The following is a 26,275-nucleotide window of genomic DNA, read 5'->3' as shown; positions in this document are numbered from 1 at the left end:
GCCTCCTCCCGACGTCGAGACGGTGCCGGAAGGGTGTTGACCCGACGCCGATCCTGACGCCGTTTGGGAATTTCTATCCCTTTCTTCAACCACCTCCTTATGTTCCACCTGTTAGGCAGGCTATGGAGGATTGGGAGGACTGGGAGTGGTCTGAGGACCCTCTCGCAGCACAATGAGAGTTAGACTAGGACTGGAATGAGGATCCGGGGGATGCAGGTGACCAGGGTTATACTCCTGAACCTGGCTCACTGTCTCCTTCTACTGTGGCTACGGAGGAGGGTGGTTCCTACTCTATGGTGTTGCATAGGGCGGGCGAGGCTCTCCACCTTGAGCTTCCAACCGTGGCCATCAGGACTAACCTCCTGACAGAAGTGCTTCGGCCCGGGGCGTCTTCTACAGAGCCACTGCTGCCCTTTAATAATGCACTCTCGGACGTTCTTTTGGGCACCTGGTCCAGGCCCAACACAGGGGCTCCAGTGGATAAGAACGTGGCCCGACGCCATCGCCTGGCCCCGGCGATCCTGTTTTCCTCTCCCAACACCCTGCCCCTGAGAGCTTGGTTGTCTAGGCCTCTGCGTCCCCGAGCGCGTTCCCTTTCGCACCACCGGACAGGGAATCCAAGAAACTGGAGCAGTTTGGGAGAAAGATTTTTTCTTCCGCCAGTTCAGGACTGTGGGCTGTGAACACTGCATGTCTCTTGGGCCGTTATTCCCATTCTGTGTGGGATACGGTTGCGCAAGAGCTGCCTCATTGTCCGCTGGAGGCTCGGACAGTACTCTCCCAAGCTATTTCTGAGGGGAGAGACGCAGCCAAGTTCACAATCCGTTGTGGTCTTGACACTGCTGACTCGCTGGGCAAAGCGATTTCCACGACAGTGGCGCTACGCCGCCTCCTGTGGCTGAGAACGACTGGCTTTTCTGGGGATGTCCAGAACACATTGATGGACATGCTGTTTGATGGCACTCGCCTGTTTGGCGATAAGGCGGATTGCGCGATGGAGAGTTTTAAGGACCCGTGGGCTACAGCCAAGTCTTTAGGCCTTTCGGCCACACGCACTCCTTCCGCTTCTGCTTTTCGCTCCTTTCGTGGTCAAAGAAGGGGAGCCCAAGCATGTTTGTTTCAGAGCCACAGGCCTGCGCAGCAACAGTCTCAGCGCAGCCGCGGACGTGGGACCCGTAGAGGCAGGTCACGGGGCCTGTGTCCAGGTCAGTCCACCACCCACCCTGCTGCCCCTGCCTCCAAACCTTCCTAGTCCGGTGTTTCAGGCCCACCAGACGCCAGTGGGTGGCAGGATTCGCCATCACCTCCACCACTGGCGCACCATCACATCGGACAGGTGGGTGGTTCTGCAAATTGTCCGAAGGGGTTACTCCCTCCCCTTTATTTTCATATCCCCGTCCTGCCGGCCCACCGGCGTTACCTGCGATTCACGGTAGGGCAGGAGCATTTTGAGTTCACCGTGCTCCCCTTTGGCCTTACCAGCGCCCCTCGGGTGTTCACCAAAGTGATGGCGGTGGTCGCAGCTCATCTGCACAGATCAGGGGTTTCAGTTTTACCCTATCTCGTCTACGGCCAACCTCCTGCATTTGCTGGGGTTCTCCATCAACGTGCCGAAGTCGCACCTGATTCCCTCTCAGAAGCTCCTCTTCATCGGAGCGGTTCTGGACACGGCGGGGTTTCGGGTTAATCCTCCCGAACAGCGAGTCCGGGCTAGGATTCCGATCTTTAAGCCCTTGTCCTGGGTTTCGGTCAGGATGACCTTAAGGCTGCTGGGCCTCATGGCCTCCTGCATCCTGCCGACCAACCATGCCAGATGGCATATGCAGGCTCTGCAGTGGGACCTGAAGTTCCAGTCGGCGCTGCATCAGGGGAACCTGTTCGACTATGTCCAGATCTCGGAGGGCACTGCACAACAATTGCAGTGGTGTCTCACGAATCAGCTTTGGGTCAGTGGCAGATCCTTCTCCCTTCCCCAGCCGGAGCACACAGTGGTGACGGATGCATCCCTCCTGGGATGGGGTGGCCACATGGTCGAGGCGGAGATCAGAGGCCTCTGCTCTCCGGCATAGTCCCGGCTCCATATCAATCTTCTGGAGCTTCGGGCGATCCTTCTTGCAGTGAAGGCATTGCTTCCCTCTGTCAAGGGGTGGGGTGGTGCAGGTGTTCATAGACAACACCACTGTCATGTGGTATTGCAACAAACAAGGCGGGTTGGGGTCGTGGACCCTATGTCAGGAGGCTCTGCACCTCTGAACACGGCTGGAACGTCAAGGAATTTCCTTGAAGGTTCAACACCTGGCAGGTTCTTTGAACGCCAGGGCGGACGAACTTAGCCGCCGTTGCCTGATGGATCATGAATGGAGTCTTCACTCGGAGGTGGCGCAAGGTCTCATTCAACAGTGGGGAGAGCCTTGGTTAGATCTATTCGCCACCGAAGAGAACATGCAATGTCATCACTTCTGCGTGTTGGAGTTTCCAAGGCGGCACTCGCTCTGAGACGCTTTTCGTCACGAGTGGAGCTGCGTCTATTGTACGCCTTTCCGCCTAGACCACTTCTACCTAGAGTGCTGAGGAAGATCAGGCACGACCGGGCCCAAGTCATTCTTGTGGCCCCGGAATGGGCTCGAAGAGTTTGGTATCCCGAGCTACTCCGTATGAGCATGGATCCCCCGATCCCACTGCCTCTTTTTCTTTTTTTTTTTTCTTTTATTGTATTTTATTTCATTTGAAAGCACAAAGAAAAACAACACACATACAATAATACAAAAGAAAAAGAAACAACACAAACGTGGATCACTTAAATTGAAAGCAAATTTAAGACTTAACAGTGTCGATACAAAGCATGGTGGTGAGTAGAGGGAGGGCAGATGAGGCGCGAGTGACATGACCGCTGGAGAGAAAAAAAACCACAATTGATTGATACAGCGGGCACAATACTATTCTAAAGAATGCAAATGGACATAAGAACATCACAGGACTATACGAAATCATCTGCAGTAGCATTTTAAGGCTTACAGAGATTAACCACAATCATATACTAGTCTTCAGGAGCATCTGCCTTGGCTCGTAGCGCAGCTTGATATTGAGCAAACGGACCCCAAAAACTCTTTGGACGGTTACAAGGAGGGAGCATTTCGTTATAGACATCAGATTGGGTGTTGCAGTAAACCATATTGTGTTCCCACTCTGTCACAGTGGGCACAGGGCCCCTCATCCATCACATCGCCAGCCGACGCTTGGCAAGGAGAAGACCGATTGCTACCAACTTACGTACATTTTTCTTAAGGGGTTTATTATAATCAAGGAGTGCCAACAAGGGATCCGGAGCGAGGGATAGCCCAAGTATGTAATTCAGTTTCTGAAAAATCGTTCCCCAATAGTGTTCCACCTGTGGGCACTGCCATGCCTGGTAAAAAAAAAAAACAGCACGTGGCATATGACAGCGCTCACAGTTATCAGTGTCCCTCAATCCATACCCAAAAAGGAGCAAAGGGGAGTGATAAACTGTTTAAAGATTTTAAATGGGCAATCCGATGACGACCATTAATAGAAATCTTACGGGTAACCTCGCAACAGTAGAACCATACTTCATCCGTAATAGGAACACCAATATCTAGCTGCCAGGCCTGTCTAACCCTGCTAAGGGAGGGAGTCTTCGTGACCAGGGCTGAGGCATATAGCTTGGAAATTAACTTACACAGGGTTTGAGCGCTCAAGAGAACAGTCAGAGGGAGAATGACCAAGGGCTCCTGTAACTCTTCCCCCAGTATCGCCCGCAATGCAAGTAGAATCTCGTCAGTGCAGAATGCGCATTATCTGCGCCCGCCACATCTTCCCACGCACCCACCCGCCCATGCTAGAAGAGATCACCCATGGTCTGTATGCGCAATTTGTTGAGGGAGTCCAGGGACCCTTTCTCCGAGCTGAGCACAAACCATTGGCACCATTCCACACGCATTCGGGGCGAATATAATTGAGCCTCATCATACATTCTGAGCAGAGCATTCCACACATGAACAACAGAATTGATCGAGTCCAGTATACCGCAGCTCCGTGTTAGGAAGCGAGGCAGGGAGTGCGTGGCAGCGGCAACCCTCTCGAAAATCATGGGGCCCATGCACCTAACTGTATGCAGGAGAGGCCTGCGCGGCCCTGTAATACAGTTCAAAATTCGGGGCATTCAGTCCCCCAGCAGTGTACGGAAGCATGATCAAAAGGACTCTAGGGGACTTACCAGCACATTCTAATTTGGTCATCAGTGATCAGAGTTCTTGAAACAGATGCTGTGGCACCACTATTGGTATATTAATAAAAAGAAAGAGCAGGCGAGGGAGCACAACCATTTTCATCAAAGAAACTCTACCAGCCAAAGACAATGGGAGTCGTATCCATCTGTCTGTCATCACCGAGCTTATCAACCATTTTACCGTAATTAGCTTTAATCACCACATCTGCATCAGAATGGACTTGGATGCCCAGGTAGCGCACCGGTTCAGTGGTCCATAATATATAAATCGAGCGGAAACCGCACTGCGGAAGGCGTCCGTGGGAACAATATGGATTTATCCCGAATAATCTTTAGGCCAAAGAGACCACCAAAGTGCAGCACCTCGCGTATCACGGGAGATAGGTGGATCTTGGGATCTCTAATATATGAAAGCGTATCATCTGCGTAAGCAGAAGTAATGAGATTGTAATGAGGAAAACAAAGCCCCCTGTGCCCGTGATGTTCACGCAATGCCCGCAGCAGGGGCTCAGCAGCCACGGCATACAGCAACGGGGACAGCGGGTGTAGGAGAGTAGGGTCTGCTTCCTATGGTCACCCCCACTTTTTGCTTTTGCTTCACTGGTTTTCGACTTAGATGTGGCTGTGGGCCTGCTAATCAGACCCACAGCCCAGCTGTTCTCTCTCTAAATTCATACTATGTACTTTAGGTACATAACCCAATTGGTAAGGATCACCCTATAGGGCCCTGTACAGTGTACCTTAGGTACCCAGGGCATGGGTGTACCCTAGGCCTACCAGGGGCTGCAGCATGTATTATGCCACCCCTGTCTGGCCTCCCATCATGACACAACTGGCTGATCACTCAGCTGGGGCAAGGTCGTGTAATCACCCCTTGCTTAGGTATAGTATTCCTATACCTACCTTATATATAGACACATGGGTAACCTTTCAGTCACTCCTATGGCAGGCCTTAACAATCCTGAAGGCAGAGTGCTTGGTAACATGTGAGATGGTGCTCTAGCATGAGCTGAGCCTGTCTGCAGCTTTCGGAACCATGTCCTTATAGCTGTTCAATGATATCGCCTACCATATACTCTTAAAGTGCCTTATAATCCTCGCGGTTATGGTAACTATGGTTTGGCTTTATCAAAACATGTCGTGTAAGGTATCTAACACTTTGGAATACTACCCCCACACCATTTCTGGCGATGAGGATAGTATTCCCCCCTTCTAGAGGGAGAAGACATGTTGAAGACCTACTACCCGGTTAAAGTTAACCAGAGCCCCAGCATCACAAAATGGATGCTGCTGCCGCAGTCTTCTCCTGCTGCTGGGAGTCCTTCCAGTGAGGGAGGCTTGGACATTAGGTTTCCTGCCTTGGGAGGTGCTAGCACCACCCTTGACAGGACTTAGTGTATTGGGGCAGGGAGGGATGAAAGAAACGAGACACTGCCTGGGGCACACAAGGTGTCCCATGCATAGTCCGGTTCAAACCGGTGCTGGGGCACTCCAGCCCCAGTCCTGGCGCGAAACTGGACAAAGGGAAGGAGGTGTAACCACCCCCCTCCCTGGTCCCACCCATAGGAGGGACCTAGCAGGTAACCCAGCTCCCCAGATTAGTATAAGAGTGGGAGCTGAGTCCCTAGGACTTTGGATTATCCTGAACTGAAACTAGACACAAAACTCTGGACCTTCGACATTCGACAAGAAGACTGAAGAATTTCCCTTGTGGCCAAGGAGTGGCCACCCTGTGCAAACAGGCACCAACAAGCGACCTGCAGTTTGCTTTGCCCAAGTTCTACGAGGAAGCGACTGCAGAGCCCGACCAGCGCATTAACCTCCAGACTTCTATGACCCTGATCCACATCCACAGCCAAGCTGATATCCGTGGAGGCGACGAGAGATGTGGGACCGGCTACCTGGGAAAATTGGCGAGTAGCTTCCAGCGCAGCTTCTGAGGCATCCTCGAAGTTGTGCTCTGGGGATTGAGAAGCCCCAACCCCGAGCACCATCTGCACCGAAGATCAGCCCTCCACACTCCACGAGTTCTGCGTGGGGCCCTTCTGCATTTTCCTGCTCGACGCGTCTGTCCGGTTGCTTGCCCGTTGGCTAGTAGCCTCAGTGACGACAAACCCTTGACTTTCCACCGCTGGTTTGGCTCCTCCAGACTGGCCCTTGCTTCCCTGTGAAAGAGAAGCACCTCAGACCTTCCTGGTCTGTACCTGAAGCGAATTTCCCTTTCTGCGTGGGTTGCCTTTGCCAAGGCTTGTTGACTCCAATCGGGATGTCGACTCCGCCATCAGCAAGATCCTTCGTGGGACAGCTCGTACCCTGGTTCTGGTCGTCCTCGACGCCTCCTGGTCCACGCAGCTGCAGAGACCAGCTTCAAGACATCACCTGTGTTCTGCACGACATCGCCTGGTTCCTTCCTGGTTCCACACGGTCACTGGCTAGTGACCCAGACTTTGTCCCCTCTGCTTGCAGGTGTTCTTCATTCAAGATCCATCCTTGGATCCACCGGACATCTTCCTCCTGGCCGCCTGCGAGCATCTGTTCTTCAGGCATCCATAGGATCCAGCGACGACGCCCGACACATCTTCACACCTATGCACCCGTCTCCTGTGGGTGAGGTAACGCGAGTACTCCAGTGCTCATTGACTATCCAAGTGTCTAAGTCTCTAGTTGCTTCCTCCTAGTTACTTTGGAAGTGTCCTTATTCTTCCTATTTCTAATTGCTACATTCCCATTGACTTTAATGTAACCCGCGTGTGTGTTTCCACACTGCACACGCTTCCCGTGGGCCTCCCACTTCCTAACTATTGGTAGGGTAGTGTAGCCCCAGCGATGCCCTAGGCCTACTCCCTGTTCGTGACGTGGTACTTATACCACTTTCTTAGTATATGGTTTGCGTGGCCCCTGGGCCTAACTGTATTTTTCCTGTGTAACTTAATGTATGCTACTTAAGAAATTGTTGTGCTTAGACCTCTGAGCTCATAAAGAGTGCGAAGGGTATATGTTAGAACAAATACCTTCTAATTTTATATATATCTGGTGTGGTGTCCTTTCAGTGGTATTCAAGGGATTATAATGGTATAACAGCTGGCTTCACATGCCATACAGAGTTTAGCCTAAGACTGCTCTTGTCCATGCTACCACTAGGATAGCTGGTCTATAAGGTTGACTTTACAACCAATCACCATAAGGGTTGTTTGCACTATTACAAGGTGTACACTAGAACTAGTGACATCATATATCAGGCCAACTTCTCACAGCGGGCACCCCTGTCGAGTACCCCGCGAAATTGGAAATGGGGCAGAAACAACATCTCCCGTGCGCACCCGAGCCACTGGGGAATTATGTAGTACCGAAACCAGTTGCAAATAGACTTTACCGACCCCCATTCGACGCAACACAGCATGCATAAACTTCCATTCAATCGAATCAAGCCTTCTCGGCATCTAAAAAAACCGCAGCGGCCTTGACCTCGGGGCGAACATGCTGCAGAGCCCCAAAAACCATGCAGAGATTATGTGATAGCGTGCGACCCGGGATGAACCCAGCTTGTTCAGGGCCTAAGGCTGAGGGAGAAGTGGCGACAGACGGTTTGCCAAGATTTTCGCGAACAACTTGGTGTCCAAGTTAAGTAGTGAGAGCGGACGATAAGAGGGGCACCTACAAGGGTCTTTATTGGGCTCCAACAGAGTAATAATCAACGTCTCACGCATGGAAGGGGGCATTATACCATCTGTGGCTATCTCGTGAAATAAAGATATAAGATGTGGAATAAGAAGATAGCTGAAGCCCTTATAGAATGTGACTGTAAGGCCATCAAGCCCGGGGGCACTGCCCTCACGCATCGACTCCAGAGCGAGCCGATCCTCTGCTACCTCAATGGCTTGGCAGTTCGTGCTGGACTGTTCGCATGAGGCACAGGGTCAGACTGATTTGCATATGGCCATGTCTGAACTGGGGTGGTGGAGTGAGCTAAAGAATGATGATGGATTAAACCCAGATCATTTGACTGGGGGTGAGTGTTTGATTTGCTCAAGCGCTCTGTCCATCATCCCCTTTGGTATCGCTTTGTTCGCCCTTAGTTGGCAGGGTATGCCCAGACGTGGGTCCCTTGCTCACTTTGCCACTGGATTCAAGATAACCTGGCTGAGGAGGGTTATGAACCCCTAACCGGTCCCAGGATGCTTGTTTCCGGTCCAGGGAAGACATGGCTTGGCAGTTCGTGCTGGACTGTTCCCATGAGGCACAGTGTCAGACTGATTTGCATATGGCCATGTCTGAACTGGGGTGGTGGAGTGAGCTAAAGAATGATGATGGATTAAACCCAGATCATTTGACTGGGGGGGTGTGTTTGATTTGCTCAAGCGCTCCGTCCATCATCCCCTTTGGTATCACCTCAATGGGGCACATCAAAAACTCACGCTGCCAGTTCTGTAACCAGGGGAGCTGTATGTATTCTAGGTAGTTAGAAATATCATCGTTGCTGAGGGAGAGTTTAGAGCAATACAGCTCCTGATAATAGAAGCGGAACTGAGCATTGATTTCAGTGCGTTCCGTCAGGACCGACCCATCATCTTCCTCCAATTCGACAATACCTCCAGAGTCTGTGTGTGGCGGGCCATTGACGCCATCACTGGGCCTGGCTGGTCAGAGTCTCCATAAGCTCTAGCAGACGCATACTTGCCCATATGTTTGACCTCACTGTCAGCCTCCTCATGGAATTCAGCCAGTGTGGCCTTAAGTTGTTCACGCAGCTGAGGATCATTAGTGAGAGTTAGGCGTGCCTCAAGGTCCGATAGACTGGTCGTTAGCAAAGCAAGGCGACTACAAATGACCTGGAGAACACCCGCATGCTTACTAATGGCAACACCCCTAATAAAGACCTTAAACGCCTCCCACACCGTGGTGAAGGGGTCGACCGATCCCACATTAATATTGAAGAACTCTGAGATCGTGTCGCTCAGTTCGGAGTGGAAAACTGAATCTAATAACGAATTAGGAGGAAAACGCCACAATAAAGGGGGAGGGGAACGAGGGGGCACTGCTATCGTGACCGTGACCAGTGAATGGTCCGAAAAGGAGTGGGCCAGGACAGTGCAATCCAGCACCTTAGGCATCAGAGATTGTGAAATAAACCAATAGTCAATGCGCGTGTGGATATCATGTTGCGCAGAATAATGTGTACAACTCCCGCGGGCGCTTGAACGAGACCTCCATACATCAGCCAGCTGTAGTTGTAAAGCAATGTCCGCTGAGGCAGAAAGTGGACGAGCTGGGCCCTTCGAGCGATCGAGAGTCGTATCCATTATACAATTAAAATCTCTCCCCCAGAATATCGAAGGGAACAGCGATCACTGAGTAGATAAAACCCCGGATCGTCATAGTTCGGCCCATAGGAGTTGACAATCAAAAATTCCCACTCTGGGCTATAGTATCGGGACCCAACATATCTGCCTGTCGGGTCAGTCGACAATGGTTCTAATTTGAGACCTGCCTCGGAGTTAAGCCATGTCAACACACCTCTAGAATGGAAAGTGAAACAAGTCTCATGAGAGATCCCCGCCAATCTGCTACCTGTAAGAAGCGCGTAACCCGTATGCAGATGCGTGTCCTGAAGCAATGCCACGTCAATTGCTTTACATTTCAGGTAGGCAGTGATTTTCCGCATCTTGCGGTGGTCATTTATACCACGGACATTCCATGTCATGAAGGTCATTCGTTTGGACAAGCTAGCCCTAGCCTGAGACCCTGTAATGCACCAACAATTGCGCAGAGTGAGATCCCCACCTGAAACCCCACCACCCACGCCTCCCACCATGCATACAAAAGGTGAACATGTGATCCACAGAAGAAAAAAGAAAGAAAAAAACAACCCAAATAAGCATACCTCCCCCCACCCACGTCTTGCACACCCCAACTCTGCAAAGGCGAGCATCCACCCACGCACATACCTCTAAAGATAACAACCATGACGCAGTCACAGCTTGGATAGCAATAAAAAAAAACAAGAAGTGATACAGCGGTTAACGCAGTGGGGCAGATGTTACCCAGCCCCACAAACTTATCCAACGCACTGCCACAACACCGTTTGCAAATTACAACACTCCATAAAACATGACATGCAGCAATAAACCAGTGGCAAACAGCAAGTAACGTTTTGCCATGTTGATACCAATAATACACTAGAGGTATACCTCCATGAGGAATAATATAGAATCTGAAAGAAACACGTTAGTTAGATTCCTTACCTTAGACTATCCCCAGTCGTCAGGCTGGATCCGGAAAGATTTTTCATCAGCAATACCCTTGTGCGTCGCTAGGTGTCGTCTGCGGCTCCGCGTCCGTCGTCGGCGTCGTGATCGCCGGGATGACGCTGTCGGAGTACTTGGACGCCGCCCTCGCACGCTGAGGTCAGTTCTTCTTTTTTCCGCGCCAGTAAGCGCCGATCTGGGAAGAGCATACCCTTTAGTCACTTTTTGACTAAACTTTTTGAACTTTTTTGGTTTATCTTTCGAGTCGACCTCGACTCCTGGTGCTGGTAGGGAGGCCCGGTTTCAAGCCGTGCGACGCCTGTCACTGACTTATGTCGGTTACGGATCACCACCGTTGGTGTCTCTATATGGATAGCTCTTTTCATTTTGCTCTGTGCGATGTCCTAATATCCTACCCTTAGTGGTTAGTCATTACACCTATGTGTTCCCCTATCTTTCTTTGCTGGGGTTTCATCTCCATAAAGAATTTCCTCCTCTATTGTGTATTTCACTTCTTTAACCCAATCCTAGGTTTTCATCACCCATGCTCCTTGGTACTATCAGGGCTGTGGGAGTGTTGCACCTATACTTTTTGGAATTTGGATGTCCCCCTTCCTGTGGGACATTTTTTCTCAAATCAACAATTGTTGTTCTTATTTAGCTCGCACCTCTTCTGTTGCTTAGCTTTCATTGCTTAGTTAAATTTTTTAACTGTTCCCCTAGTGGGGGTTTAGTCCCTAGGAGACTATATGTTTTACTTTGGTTCGATCTTCAGTCGGCTTCTGCTCTGTCGGATATGCCTTACCGCTGGACGGTAAGGCTTAGTACCTTTTTCTAGGCCTCCATGGGTATTCCTCTCTCACCTTGGCCTGCTTCTGGGCCTAGTTAAAGACTTGTTATTTTTTCTCTCTCTATCACCATTTTATGGTTAGTTATTGTCGCTGATTACTAAGCCCTTCTTTTATCATCAATACATTTATATGCATGGAGGTTCCTGTCTATGCTCATCTTCATTTAGTTGCTATGTATGCACTAGCTCTTCTTTATACCTGTATGAGGTCTACCTGTTGAATGATCCCATTGGTGTCGGTCTCTCTCTGGGAGTTTTTCTTGACACAAGCGTCAATACTTGTTGTTCACTATTTTTTTGGTGGTTGCATTAATCTATGCTCCTCCATCATGGATCTGTTCTAAGGTCTATTTCTCAGTATCTCTCAGGCTAGGTTTGCCTCTACTGCATCCTCTATTGCCTCTGTCCCTCCAAGCCCCAGCTGCCCCTGCGACCCCAGCTGCCCATGTTCTTGGGCCCATTTTCTCTGTGTTTTGCAGAGTACATTTGACTGACATAATGGTTTTCTAAGTCAAGGCCCTGTAGCTTAGTGGCATTATGTGTTGCCCTTGGGTTCCCAAGTCACGGTTAACCATGGGTCAAATCCCAGCTTGGGAGCGACCTCTTATTTATATTGAATATTTTTTGTGGACACATTTCTGTTCTTCTGCCATGAGTAACTTTATCCCCATGCTTTTCACCTTCTTTTATGGCTTTACTTGCCTGTGGTTCTTACCACAGTTCTTAGGATGAAGTTTATTCTCTTGCTTACCTAACTATCTAAGAACGTCCGGTCTCACCTGTCTTATTACAGACTACTTCTATTCAGGGATTTTTACATACGATCCGTTTGCAGACCGTCCTCCGGGGATAGTATTGCTTTGGCATCTAATCTAAGGTAAAGAATCTGTGGCTAGACGTCTCTATCAGATAAACTTGTTGCTTACATGTGGTAACACCCTATCTGGTAGTCTCTCTGACCACCAATGACGAGTTTAGTCGACCCATAACACAGGAAGAGGTCCAAAAGGCAATAGATGGTCTTAAGCGCCTGAAAGCTACAGGTCCTGATGGACTAACTACCCAGTTCTATCGAAAGTTCGCAGCCGAACTAACTCCCCACCTCACAGACCTCCTTAATGCCATAGCAGTGACCCAACGCATTTTTCCATCTATGGGGGAAGCTTTAATCACAATAATCCCCAAGGCAGGGAAAGACCCCCAATCATGTGCTTCATACAGGCCCATAGCACTGCTGAATTTAGACGCGAAACTATATTCTAAGATTCTGGCCAGCAGATTAGAAGAGGTCTTACCCACCCTCATTCACCCCGACCTATCTGGTTTCATTAAGGGTCGCCAGACTAATGGCAACCTACGCAGAGTATTTCACCTAATTGATAAAGTCCAGAAGAAACGTATCCCGGCGGATCTACTTTCACTAGACGGGAGAGAAGGCCTTTGATTGTGTCGAATGGTCCTTCTTATTGTGCACCCTACGCCGCTTTGGGTTTAGGGAGGCCTTCCTGGGAATGGTGAAAGCTAACTATGGGTCCCCGAGATCCTGTGTTCTAGTAAATGGAGTAGCTTCAGATTTCTTCAACCTTGCCCGAGGCACCATACAGGGCTGCCCCTTGTCCCCCATGTTCATCGCCCTAAGTATTAAACCATTTGCAGCGAGGATAAGATCCAACACTGGGATTAGCGCCATCAGCTTTGGCACAGATGAACACAAAATCTCGCTCTTGGCAGACGATGTCCTGTTACCTATTACTAACCCTAGCGCATCCCTGCCGGCTATACAAGCCAAACTTACTTTGAACGAGTGTCGAGGTTTAAGGTTAATCTCTCTAAATCTTTCTTACTTAACTTGACAATGCCCTCAGAAATGCAGAGGGATATTGAGGGTACTTCCCCCTTTCGGTGGGCATGCTAAGAAATCACCTATCTTGGTATTAACATCACCCCCAAATTAGCAGACCTCTACAAAGCTAATTTTCCCCCCTTGCTGCGACAGCTCAAAGCCTACTTTAAAAAATGGAGCTCTGCCTTCATAACATGGATAGGCCGAATGAACACCCTACCCCACCTTCTCTATCTCTTTCAGGGCCTCCCGATTACAGCAGACAAAGATCTATTCATAGAGCTCCAGAGGATGACCACAACATTTATTTGGAAAGGTCAAAGGGCTCGCCTAACCCAGCAACTCTTGACAAGGCCGCGTCTGGAGGGTGGACTATCCCTCCCCGATTGTCTCCTGTATTACAGAGCTGCTCAATTACGGTTCCTGGGGGAATGGTCTCTTAAGGCCTCAGACAAACACTGGCTACATAAGGATAGGCAGATAGTGGAAAGAACTATCTCGGATTTGCCTTGGAAGCCGAAGTCAGACAGTCCAAACAATGCCTATTTGAGTATTCCCTTAGATACCACCTTAAAAGTGTGGGATAGTGTAACTAAGACATTGCCATTAATGACCTTTCTACCCCCCCCCCCCATATCCCTATTCATTTCAACCCTGCCTTATCTCCAGCGCTTCTAGAAGGTCCCTTTGATAAATGGAGGAAGGGTAGTAGCCTCCTGATATTTGACCTTTTCCAAACTTATGAGATGCGCTCCTTTGCAGTCTGTGCTACCCTTTTTAAGCTACCACCTACAGAAGAATACCACTATTTCCAATTAAAACACTGGGTGCGGCAGCCCCAGGTGCAGATGGCTGCAACCAGGGATTTGCTCCCCATAGAGAGGTTTGTCCAAACTGGTACCATGACTAAAGGCTGCATCTCCTTTTTGTATTCCCTCCTTCTCACAACCGATCCACATCAAGCTCCGCACCACCGAAGGTTCAGGGGTGACATGCAACAGGCTCCCATAACAGCGAAACAGTTGGCGTCCCTCTACAAAGACATTACTAAATATAACCGCTCCATTTTTCGGAGAGAAACCCATTATGAAATCATGTACGAATGGTATTTCCTCCCCCAGAAACTACACTCTATCTTCCCAAACACTTCCAACAGATTCTGACGGGCTGTGGGCTCATGGGAGACGTCCGTCACATTTGGTGGGACTGCCCCTCTATTCAACCCTTCTGGAAGGAGATCCTTTCCCCAAAAAAACAAATCCTGGGTTACCCAATTCCTGCTTCCCTAAAAAACACACTCTTGGGGATACGTGACCCCAGCCTAAAACACCAAAAACAGGGGGACCGCTCGATTATGTGGCTGTCGCCAAAATGGCCATAGCAGCTGCTTGGAAAAAGCCTGAAGCCCCCTCTCTAACCCAATGGCAGGTCCATCTGTGGCGGGCCATAGCCCTCGAAGGGATGACAGATGTTATTGAAGACTCCCTTAAGAGTTATGATATTATCTGGAGTCCCTTGGTGGGTTACCTGTCTGAGGGGTTACCACTATTTGCCTGCGTGCCTAGGTTGCGAACCTGTCTACCTTTTTCTGACATAATAGATTGGTCCTGACTAGAGCTCCCGGGACATCCAGGCTTTCTTGGGACATCTCCGGGGGTGGGTCACCCATCCCCATATCCTCCACCCCCCCCCTTTAGGGCGAGAGACTCCCTGGGGTTGCTGGGCTCTGGGTGGTGCATGCCCTTCAGTCCCTTCATCCACATTCTGATTATGCGCATATGGAACCGCGGAAATGTTAGGTTATGTTTTTTAAGTTATGTTAATTAATGCTTGCATGCATCTCTGCTCCTTCATTACCGTAGCCAATGCGTAGCTGCATGGTAAGACCTAGCACTGCTGAAGAATGTTTCCAGATCCAGCCTGGCACCTGGGTAATATTGGAGGTTGAGGAATCTGTGGTTAGCTAGAGTATCCACTCGCTTCACCGAAGATAAGTAACTTGTTCTTCAGTAACTGAAATCATATGTGCTAGGAAGCAAGTTAACCAGAAAATGCTTTGGGGGCCTCTACAAATCGCTTTTGCAAACCTTCACGATGATTATTTTGAAATTTCCCCTTTCTATGAAAATTTAAATCGAGCAGATTTGTCGGTTTGGGTTGACATTGGATGGAGTGATGTATAGAAAAACATCCCCTCAATGGATTAGGCCATGGCTGCATCTGTCAATCTCACATCAGCTGCAAAAGGTTTGTGTCTCAAGAAAGGCCAAATGATTGCCATAAGTATATTCTGCACCTACTTACTAAGCTTGAGTTTCCATTGGTTTTAGATTTCCACCTCTATATTGAGCAGCACAAAATAGATCTGGTGATGTTGGAAGGTTTGATTCCTACTACACTAACATACCAGAATCAATGCCACTTTTCATACCTGCAAAATTTAGATTAGTTCTTAGATGCTTTTCAACAACCAACTTTAAATTCTAGTAATGTCTGCACTTGGAGCTGGTATCAGTAGATTCAGTTGGAAAAGCGCACCACTCAGAGTGCCAGGTGGCTACGATGGGGGTTAATAATTAAGGTTGCACTGCCCTATCTGGCTGTGCCGCGAGTCCTTCCGTGCACTTTCTGTGCAAATTTCTTTCTGACATGGTCCATTACAGTAGCCCATTCCATGATTCGCTCCTCCTACGGGGTGGCTCTTTCTTTTCTCGCTCATAGGTAGGATATCTTGGTATCCAGGACAGTCTAGTAATTCCTCCTTCAGATCTAACTCTTGTCAATATACTCGCTCGCCTGTGGAGAATTGACAGTCAGTGTAGCATCAACCCTTGGCTGCCTAGTAGTCCTTGAGTGCTCTACATAGTACCCCTCCTTAGCCAGGGGGACCACAACAATGAACAGCTATGGGTCTTGAACTCCCATCTTTATACGTGTTTCGGAAACTAAAGATGTGTATTCTAGGCCTGATTCCTGGGAACCTGTTTGTTGGTTTGTCTTTCATGTGTCCTAGCCGGACCACCTTCTAGGCCTAGCTTCCCTCTGCAAGTGACAGCAGGACAGTCTGCAGGTGCAGTGCCCACTCCAGAACTACAAAGAGGTGAGAGCAGACTGCACCCGGCTGTTTACAGCCCTTGCTCACAGAGATTAGGAAGAGGAACAAGAATATGTGCCCTTTTAAAGAGCTCCTTTCCCTAACAGATTCTGAAGGCCTCATTCTGTACCCTCTGCCTCCTACCTAATAACAGCTGCAGTCAGAGTCACTTACTGTCCAATGTTTCAGGAAGGGCCCTGGCACTTTTAAGTAAAGCCTGTCCTTTTCTTTCACCATGGCATCTGGTACAGCCTTCCACTCTCTCCCCTCTATCTAGAAGTCTAGCACATTCCAGCAATACACATTGCTGGAGAAAGCAGCCTCTCCTCTGTTATTCAGGTCCATACTGTAGGCTTCCAAAATAAAACACCCAGGCCTCTGTCACTCGTGCACAGCACACTATCATGTCTAGCACACATCCATATGTTCAGTGCATAAGGAGCTGTGTTCTGAGTTCATTGTGAGCGGCGGAACGTTATATGAATAGGTCTGAAAACATTCAAACATGTCACTAGAACCTACCAGTCATGGTACACTGCCACCACAGCGTTCTACGCATAAAACCCCCAACAGGGACGGAAGTGTCCTACAACTATGGTGCTGCACTCCTCCCGATTCAGGACTAGGTCCATAACCTACCATTGTCAAAAGACTGGCCCTAGGTCAAGGTGCGTGCATGGGATTAGTGTGAGGAATTGCCAAAAAGCAAGATCACAGGTGTGCAGGGCAGGGGACACGACTGTACATCTTGAAGGGGACATTCCCGCTCTTACAGTCAGCCACCACAATGATATGGGTACATGGAGCACTACTCTAGGGGTGTCGCTCTTTCTCCTTCAGCCTATGCCACCACTGCCAGCACCTTCCCCAGTGTGTGCGGACTTCCCATGATTCTGGCTTACTGCAGAGCAACGTGAGGCTCGCTGCCTCAGTCCACTCAAGGTTCTGAACTCCCCCTGGTCTCAAAGGTCTGAGGCCGAGGCCTCAGTATTATTGCCACCATTGCCAAAGTCCTCCCACCCAACTAATTTCCCTCCATATATCTCAATCTTGGTGGTCCAGTAACATATGAAGGCCGAGGTCAGCGCTCTATTCGTCTCCCAAATATAATGAGCAGGACCATGGGCACATTTCAATAAGTTTCATTCCATGAACACACACGTTACTCATAGAAATTCATGAGTGAGTCGCACCCACTTCAAAAGCATGACACAACTACTCCTATATAAAGCGTTATGACTTGGGGCCATATGTATCCAAAAAGAGTTTTGCGAATCTCAAGTTGCGATTTTTAACGAATCACAATTGGAGAATCGCAAAATGCAATGTATGTAGGATTTGCTAAAAAATGTTGAATCCTACATATTCCTTATTTGCGAATTGCAAATTGAGATTCGCAAATAAGAAATACCTTCCCATTCATTCTTATGGGCTAGGAGGCCCATAGGAATGAATGGGAAGACATTCTCAATTTGCGATTACCAATTGGAGAATCGCAAATTGAGAATGCAATTTCAAGGTTGCAAGGGTGCCAAAAAGACACCCTGTTGCACCCCTGAAATATGCATGTGTGCACATTTTGCGCATATACATGCCCTGTGCAACATATGGCTTTTAAAAAAAATCAGAAAAGTGCTTTTTCAAAGAAAAATCGCAAATTACTACCAACTTGAAGTTGGTGGTAATTTGCCAAAAAACAGTTGTGTATCTTAGATCCTTACAGATTAGGTTTTTACTGTTTTCCTACTGTTTTAATTTTATTTATTTTGAAACACTTCTAAATACAGCATATAAAGCCATAAAATGATTAAATAAAACATTTAAACGGTTCGTTAATTGGAATGACTCGGAGCTCTCAATCGCTAGATTCCTATTAAGTGCAGCTTGGTTTTAATATTAAAGTTTCAGGGGAGCACACGTCGTTGTCATTCAGCCAGATGTAACACTTCTTAAAGCTTCATTACATGAAGTGTCGAGGGCCCTGTGCATGTGCTTGTTTCCTCTAGGCTTTCAGAAGTCTGCAAATATATTTACAACCTCCTCCTACCCTGTCTGCTTTTCTTTGTGGCGCTGCGCTGCTGTCAGACATAGAAAGGGGGTGAAAAAGTAATTTTAACATAGTTTAGTGTTGCCACAAATGAAAGTAACCAACATCTGTTTTCCCTTTAACTGCATCCAAATGTTATACCCTTTCGTCCAACCGTTTCGCAAACACATACAAATGTAGAACTCGCTATGGTTTAGTTAGTGTTTTTAACCTACTGTTTAGTTCAAAGATATGATTTAAATTTTGGTAAATTATCTGTTCTAATGTTAGTGGAAAGCAAGCAGAGCTGGCGCTCAGTCTTTGAATTCCTTTGTGACAAACTAGCAGCTTGGTGTTCTGCATCACTACACAGAGCCAGCTCGACTTCTGAAATTCTGTTTGTGTACTTAGGTTGTCTCATCCATTCATAGAACTGAGTTAACATTGATACAAGAAGTATTGAAATAATGGGTTTGAGACCTGCGCTTGAGTTGTTGAAAAGCATTTGCCTAGCTCGTTGTATTGCTACACGTTCTTGCATCTAAAATGGAAAGGTTAATTCATACCATACCAAGCATTGTTTTACTATGATGTTTAAGAGTCGCTGAAACCCAAAGTTCAGAGCTCCTTCCACTTGAAGCTATAACAAATGATACTGCCTGTATCCTACTACATGAGACTTTTCACTTCAAAAGCATTAATTTGGTGGAGCTCTCCAAGTCAGAGGAAGTCTGGGTTAAAGTTCATATTAATGATACAGAAACTGTGTTTGCATTAGGTGATAATCACCATGTTACAGCAGAGAACATATGTCATTTTCTGGTCACTTGTCAGTGCACAGGAAGGGTTGAGCATTGCATTAAAAAAAATCTATTCATTTAGAAGGTTGCAGTTAAGACTTTTTCCCCCTGTCTACTTACTTTTAAGGAAAAAAAGATATAGAAAATAGACACCAAGTCGTAAGTTTTTTACATTAGGTAGTAGGTTTTTATGGTGGATACCTTTTTCCTGCTGTCTGTAACCAGAAATACTTTTATAGTCACCATGGTGTATTAGAGGGCTCTAGCATGACATTGTTTCCATGACAGTGGTTCCGACACCTTCACAGTATTAATACATATATATTTTTGTGTGTGATAGACCAAACTAGTGATAATAAATGTAGATAATTAACACGTTATTTCGCACAAGTGTACTATTAATTACACTTTGACTTATTTATTTATGGGGCCGCATTCGTTGTTACCACGGTACTGCTTAGTTGACGTGAGAAAACCTTGCTTAGTCTCAGATTTCATTCTTGGATCAGTTCACAGAAGAACACCTTAGGCCATAGACCCAAACGTAGTTATTGTGATTCTTACTTCTCGTATTTAACCATTGGTGCTCGGTATATAATTATATAATCTTGTTTAAATTACTCCACATGAAAAAAGTAAGAGCAAAGTACTGCACATCAAAAAGGAACCGCATGATATAAGCCATTCATGCAGATCTGTTGGGTGTAGCATGCTATACAGGGCACAATGACGTGCTCCACGCTTTGCCTCTTGAATTATGGACCATCACACACACTTAACAGTGCTAACAAATCTCATATTACATTTTGCACATCTACACAAATGCTAAATGTTACGTTTCAATACTGGGGTATAAAACCTATATCAAGCGTGGTCCCCATGAAACAGAGAAAATATTTCCCAGGCAGCTATGAAATTTAGAGGTCCCTGTCGTAATGGCACACCCAAACCTTTATGCACAGATTTACTATTGTTCACTGTTTAATAAAAATTAATTTCATGAAATGTAATTGTTGGGGCGGAAAAGGTCCCCTGCTTGCCTCAGAAGAATGTGGAACCATGCCCCATAGTGAGTTCTGCATGTGCTTTTGATTATTAGGTCTCAGTGCATACGAGAATCATGCGTGTGTATGCTGAGTGCCCATTGTTACATTGAATGATGAGATCCAGAGTTGGGCTTTGTGATCTGCAGAGACACACCATGTGCACCCTTCTTTACCCTAAAAATACCCATACCCCCTTTACCACTACTCAACCCTTAAACCTAAATGTAATATTTAATTTATTTTCTTTTTTTACGGGGAAAACACCCCCTTTTTAAAAATTTACTCCCAACCTTCCTTTACCACCACCCACCGCTAAACCCTAAAATTACCCATACCTTCCTTTACCATTACCCACCCCAAAACCTAAATTTACTCTTACCTTCCTTTTACCATTGTTCACTTCTGAACCCTAAAATTACCTCCCCTCACAAAATATACATGTGTATGTGCACGTGTGTGTGTGTGTGTGTGGGTGTATATATATATATATATATATATATATTACCTACTGGCGGTTGCCGGTAGGTAGTTATAGTTAGGGCCAAGTTTCCATAGGAAGAGCATTTTTTGTTTTGCTTGTAACTTTGGTGTCGTTTGAATCTTCATGAAATTTTCCAAACTAATTCTTTGTTCATATCAGCTCCTATGTTGAAAGTTTGGGGGTGATTCGTCAAGGGGGGAGGCCGAGAAAAAAGGGGGGTTCCAAAACGTGTTTTCTCCATGTTAATTTCCGTAGGAAACTTTAGACAAAGCTACAGGTTGAACGGGTGAACAGAATTGCCCCAAATTTGGCAGGGAGAAGGGTCTTGGTCTAGAAAGCACGCTTTTGTTTATTTGGTGTAAATCCGTTCAGTAGTTTTGGAGAAATATCGAAATTTACAGATATTGATATTTGGGAATTCTGCCATCTGATTGGCTGAGGCGTTACGAGCACGAGCTTGCTGCTTATTGGCTGCGAGTGGTTGCAACTAGGAAGTGTTGGCATCCATTTTGTGATTCAGTTGAAACGAGTAAGGGGGAAAAAGGGCGAAAAGAGTAGGAAACAGGAGGATAGGAGCACCGTAACCTCTGTGGGGGAGTGCGAAGCGAAGTAGTCACTCCTACCAAACTGAAAGTGCGGTGTTGCTCAGAGTGACATGGTGCTGAGATGAGATGCTGCTACACTCGGGTATGAAACCGAGAGCCTAAACCGTGAGGTCATTGCTGTAAAGTGATGTGCTCTGGTCTTTGTAGCAAACCTGTGGAAGTAGTGTTGATAGGCGTTTATACCATACAGGGAGTGGGAAGCGAACTACTGACCTCTATCATGCGTTTATACTCTTGGGTCTATTGTCTCACCCCTGTCAAGTGGCTTCAATGAAATGCTCTGTTGGTTCTGAATTGTTGCTGGTGTGGGCCTGTGCAGGTGCTGAGCTGGGGCTGCACTGGTGGTGGTGCAGTGATGTGGAGGTGTTGCTGTGCTAATGCTGAAATTGTGCTGTGCTGCTGCTGAGTTGATGCTGCACTGGTGGTGCACTGATGAGGAGGGGGTACTGTGCTGATGGTAATATTGTCATGTGGCGATACAGTGCTTAGGTGGTGCTGTGGTGGTGTTTAGGTGGTGCTGACTGATGCAGAGGTGCTGCTTAATGATGCTGTGGTGGTGCTGAGTGATGTTGTGGTGATAGTGAATGATACTTAGGTGGTGCTGAGTGATGAGGTGGTACTGAGTGATACTTTGGTGGTTCTGTATTTGTGTTTAAGTGGTGCTTAGATTGAAAGTTTGGTGCTGCGCTGGTGCTGAGGTGATGCTGCACTGGTGTTGATGTGGTGATATGTTAATGCTGAAATTGTGCTGCATTGGGGATTATTTGCTGCTGAGGTGGTGCTGTGCTGGTTCTGAGTTGGTGCTATGCTAATTCTGTGGTGGGGCGAGTTGGTGCTGAATTGTTCCTATGCTGATGCTGGAGTGGTGCTGAAGTTGCACTATTTGTTACTGAGGTGGTGGTGTGCTTGTGGAAGGTGGTTCTTGATGGTGCGCAGTGATACTGATGTGGTGTCAATTGATATTGAGGTGGTGTTGTGTGATGCTGAGGTGGTGTTGAGTGATGCTGGGGTGGTGTTGAGTGATGCTGGGGTGGTGCAGACTGATGCTGGGTGCTGCTGATTGATGCTGAGGTGGCACTAAGTGATGTTTTGGTGATATTTAGGTGATGCTGTTTTGGTGATGCGTTTGTGCTGAGTTGCTGTTGAGGTGGTGCGTGTTGATGCTGTGGTGGGGCTATGCTGGTTCTGCGTTGGTGCTGAGTAGGTGCTGCACTGATGCAGTGGTAGTGCTGTGCTGAGGGGGTGGTGTTGATTGATGCTTAGGTAATGCTGTGCTGGTGGTTAATAACCCAGTAATTATTTCTGAATCTAGTGACAATAAAGAACAGCAAATATGGCTTGCTATACCCAACCAATAACTTAGCAGCTTAGGAAGTAGGTTTTGGTTCCGCTTCACAACCATTAGTTTACAGCAGTTCACTTCATGTTTACGTACCAATAAAACACACATACGCTTCTCGCTATATAAAACTGCAACAATAACGTGCATTTGGAATGCAATAGGTCTCGCGTTTGCGAGAGTTTAAGCTATTGGCATTGTAAATGACAATGCCTTTTATTTATGTTTTAAAGTGGCAAAACAAATAAAAGGCACTGTCATTTACAATGCTAATGGCTCAAACTCTCGGAATGCAAGACCTATTGCATTGCAGATAGGCGCCATGCTGCTGCATAAAGTTTAATAAAGTTTATACTTCAGCACGGCGCCTGCTTTCTTGTTATCAGTACAGATGCCCTGCTTTAACAACACAGGCTTGGAGCCCGTGTTGATAACATGAAAGTGTGCGCCGTGCTGAAGTATAAACTTTATGAAACTTGATGCTGAAGCACGGCGCTGGCTTTGATATTATCAACACGGGCGCCACACTTTATTAAAGTGTGACACCAAGTTGATGATAATATGAAGGTGCAGCATAGAGCAGGGTGCACGTGTTGATAATATGAAAGCATGCTCCCTGCGGTAGCATAAAATTTCATAAAGTTTATACTTCAGGCCAGCGCCTCCATTCGTGTTATCAGTACAGATGCGTGGAGCCCGTGTTGATAACATGAAGAGCGCGTGCCGTGCTGAAGTATAAACTTTATGAAACTTGATGCTGCAGCACGGCGCCTGCGTTGATATTATCAATATGGGCACAGCGCTTTATGTGTGGCGCCAAATTGATTATATGAATGCAGGAACAGTGCTGCAGCATAGAGAGGGCACCCGTGTTGATAATGGTAAAGTGGGCGCCCTGCTGTGAGAGGCAGCGAAAACAATTTAAAAAAATGAGTTACCCAAGTACTGAAGAGCGGTGGCGCGCCACAAGATAGTTTTAAAAATAAGAGTTCTCCCACAGAACAGCTATAAACCCAAAGCGTAACTAAACTGTACTTTACCGGTGTGCCTCAGCCCTGAAGGGAAGTGACGTATCGGTAAAGACAACAAATTTGGAGGCAGCAAAGGACGACAGCGGATTGAACCAATGGTAAGTAGGAGAGGGAAAAAAGTCGAAATATGGATTAGAGGAGGTCTTGCAAACAGCGCATGCGCTGTAGCTCGACCTAATCGACTTCTAAGTACGTACGTGTATGACATTCAGCTTTGCCACAATGTTTTTGCTATCACAAGCCTTTTGTTTGCTACATTTTTCGCAGACCTTTAAATGGTACAGTTTTACATAATATGTTTATTTTTGGGGGCGCAGCATTCCTTCCTTCGACATCATCCACCCTGGGGGCGTTGGTTAAAATTAAAGGGGAAAGCGGGTCGGAAAGGCGAGAATGGGGCAGTAAGAGGCAGCGTAGACTGAAAGAAAGAAAGAGATGGTAGGATATATTGTGAAGGGGGCTTGGGGCCGAGAGAAGGAGGGCGCTACGAGAGGAGAAGGGGTTGAAAGGGAAGATGCAACAGGGAGAAGCATTTTGCACAATAACACAATGTTTGTTAGAAATGAGTAACTCACTTGCAGAAATGTGTCCTTTCTGAATGGTTTCTAAGGTTTTAAAACTAAACATCTCACATTAGCCGGAACCAGCATCAAACTGGAGCAGGGAGAGCGAGTGAAAGTGTGAAGAGCCTGCAACACGAAAACAAACGCGTCTCCTCCCGTCTCAGTCGGCTCCTGGAAGAGAAACAAAGGAGCCGGGGGAGGGAAGGAAGGGGTCGGGGAGGAGGCTTTCGCAAGCCCTGCTGCGCAAAGCAGACCAAAACAACCTTTGAAATATAACACTCAACAGATGGCACACTGCGCCCCGCTGTTCGTAACCGCAAGGGGAATGCCGTAGGCGTCAACATTTTTAGAAAAGGTGGGACAAAAAGCCGCCTTTGGCCAATTGCGTGCTTTCATTTTTTAAAGCCACACGCAAAGGCCAGTGAAGTGTCACTACAACACGCACAAGCTTGCTCGAAGTCCAGAGTGATTCCAAGAGGTCATCTCCTAGAGTAGTGCATGCGAGCTGCGCTAGGCCCGACCTAAAAACTGTTCAAATAAAGCATACAGGAAGTATGTGTCTTGCTGGGCCTTCCCTGGTGATTTTAAAAAGAAGAACAAATAGCCACACATTCTCTTACATGCTCGGTTCCTCGCCACAGTCTGATCTGATAAGCAGCTGCAAGGGCTAGGAAAGGAGAAACAATTGTTTTTTCTCCAGCGAGGATTAGAAAAGGAAATATCCAGACAGTAGTATGGTTAAGGTTACCCGATGCCACAGAGAGGATTTGTCCCCTTCGCCATGCCCCTATATTACCTTCACCGGCGGGTGGAGACGCAGCCCATCTTTCTAAAAGGAGATGCGTGATTGGGGGTGCCTGTGAGAGAGAGCCCAGGCCCAATCACGCAACTCCCAGAACAGGAAATAAAACAACGTTCAGAGAAACGTTTTAAATTAAAGTGGCCATTTACTACTGGCCTTCGTGCTGTCACTGCCAGGGCCAGCGCTCATGCTTAGGTCGGCCAGGCTCATGTTTGGGTTGGCCTGGCCCACCCGACCCACCCGCTAGAACCGGGCCTGTGTGTACCTCGCTTTAAGGGTTATTTTTCTTCAGCGTAATTTACCATGATCTGCTTGCAGGTAGAAATGGCCCCATTTTTGTGAACAGTATACAAATCTCGAAAAGCACAACTTGATCTGATCGCTCGGCCAATTGGATTTATTTTAGATTTGAAACTGGTTAGCTGATGGTTGGTGAACCAACAGTCCACATATGTTTAACCATTCGTAGACCACGTGAAACCTTTTATAACGCAAATATCTCAAACTACTTAACGTATTTACGATAAACCAAAACTTAATGTAGCCTAATAAATTTGGAGAATTTATTTTCAGCAGTTTTTGCTGTAGCAGAGACTAAAAATTCCAAATGTAAATGCAATATTTGTATTGCCCCAAATAACGCAGCCCTCTTAACCAATCTGCATTAAATTTAAAGCCAAGAACCAAGTTGAAATTAACTAAAAAGTGTAATGTTTAATGCCGAATGGTGAAATGCTGACGAAGTGTTTGACAACAACAAAAAAGTTACATTTAATGTTTAAAGTGGAACTTGCCGGTAACTTTAGTCGATACATACTACTTTGTTACACATAAACCTCCCAGGGAGAGTTTTTTTTTGCAGTTTATAAATATATTTGCAGTACTACAGGTCTTGAATTCATGAGGCCCAACTTTAAAAACAGCTGTTAAAGACAGTAACAGGCAAGAAAGAATGTTGTAACAGATCTTGACTCGTAAACCCTTATAAACACACAGAAAACACGTTCACATTTTACGAGCCGGTAATTGTTTGATACAAATTACTTTTACAGAATGGCTACCGACTGTGTTGGTTGTTGGATTGTGGAGAGGTAAAGTTAGATGCTTTTCGAAGTCATTCTTTGCTGACAATTCGACTGAAGCAAATGAAAAGGCTGGCTGCCCCCGGCAGGGCAGCTCTTTCATTGGCAGTGCATCCTTGTTGTGTTATCCGAGACACCACTGTGCCAGAAGGTGCTTGTTGTGTGCGTTTTCTCACATTTTCAAGTTTGGAAATAATGTTTGTGTTATTAATTGAAACATTA

The 26,275-nt window shown here is 47.0% G+C and overlaps 1 protein-coding gene across 3 annotated transcripts in view; it reads left to right on the top strand.

Annotated features, from left to right (window-relative positions):
• Positions 1 to 26,275, top strand: part of LRBA (LPS responsive beige-like anchor protein) — a 2,426,603-nt gene that overhangs the window by 2,116,912 nt on the left and 283,416 nt on the right. The gene's annotated exons all lie outside the window — the stretch shown is intronic.

Source organism: Triturus cristatus, chromosome 2_2, assembly GCF_964204655.1.
Source record: "Triturus cristatus chromosome 2_2, aTriCri1.1, whole genome shotgun sequence".
Lineage (NCBI taxonomy): Eukaryota > Metazoa > Chordata > Amphibia > Caudata > Salamandridae > Triturus > Triturus cristatus.
The sequence above is the reverse complement of the archived record's forward strand: the minus strand, read 5'-3'. Positions and strand labels throughout refer to the sequence as shown.